The following is a 961-nucleotide window of genomic DNA, read 5'->3' as shown; positions in this document are numbered from 1 at the left end:
GCTAGATAGCAGCCCCCTCCCCCCCCCGGGAGACGCCTACATGACATTTCTTTCAACCAATCAGAACCCACCTCCCCAAATAAAGTGACATCACCTGTATGTGGTGTTATTGGAGGGAGGTGGGTAGGTGGGTGGGGTGACCTTGCTCAACGCTATTAGGTTTAACAGGTGATAGAACGGTCATTAGCATCTGCTGCTCTCTAGTGTCCAAGTCTGGTACTGCACCTCACTGCTGCCCTTTTCTTGGGATGTTTCAGACATGGAGAACAAGTGTAGAAGAAACACTGCAACAGGGTTTGCCATCCTCTCCCACCATGGCAAAGCCAATCCACACCTCATTCTTCCCTCATCTTTAGTGGAATATGCTACCCAGAGACACGCCAGTATCTGGGGTCAGTTATCAATAGAAATCAAACAAAATAAAACATGGAAAAGAAAATAAGATGATACCTTTTTTTATTGGACATAACAATACATTTCTTGATTAGCTTTCGAAGGTTGCCCTTCTTCGTCAGATCGGAAATAAGCAAATGTGGTAGCAGATAGTATATATAAGAGAAATCTCAAAGCATTACTTTGACAGTCTGACAGAGTGGGAGGGTGGGGGTATGCATGGGGATATCAAAGCATTTCATTGATATTCTAACAGGATGGGTGTGGGTAGGTGAGAGGAGGGTAATAAACAGAGAAATACAACTTTATGGTTTATAATGGGCTAGAAAACCCAGATCCTTATTAAGTCCTGTCTGTTGGGTGTCAAAATATTCAATCATTCTGACTTCAAAGGTCTTACATTCCTGTATTGTTTTAAAATTAACTTTCAGTATTCTTACTGTGAAATCAAGAAATGTAAGTTATGTCCAATAAAAAAGGTATCATCTTATTTTCTTTTCCATGTTTTATTTTGTTTGATTTCTATTGATAACCTTAAGAGTGGACTAACACGGCTACCACACTCCTC

Source organism: Microcaecilia unicolor, chromosome 6, assembly GCF_901765095.1.
Source record: "Microcaecilia unicolor chromosome 6, aMicUni1.1, whole genome shotgun sequence".
NCBI classification, from domain to species: Eukaryota; Metazoa; Chordata; class Amphibia; order Gymnophiona; family Siphonopidae; genus Microcaecilia; species Microcaecilia unicolor.
Note: the sequence above shows the minus strand (reverse complement) of the source record.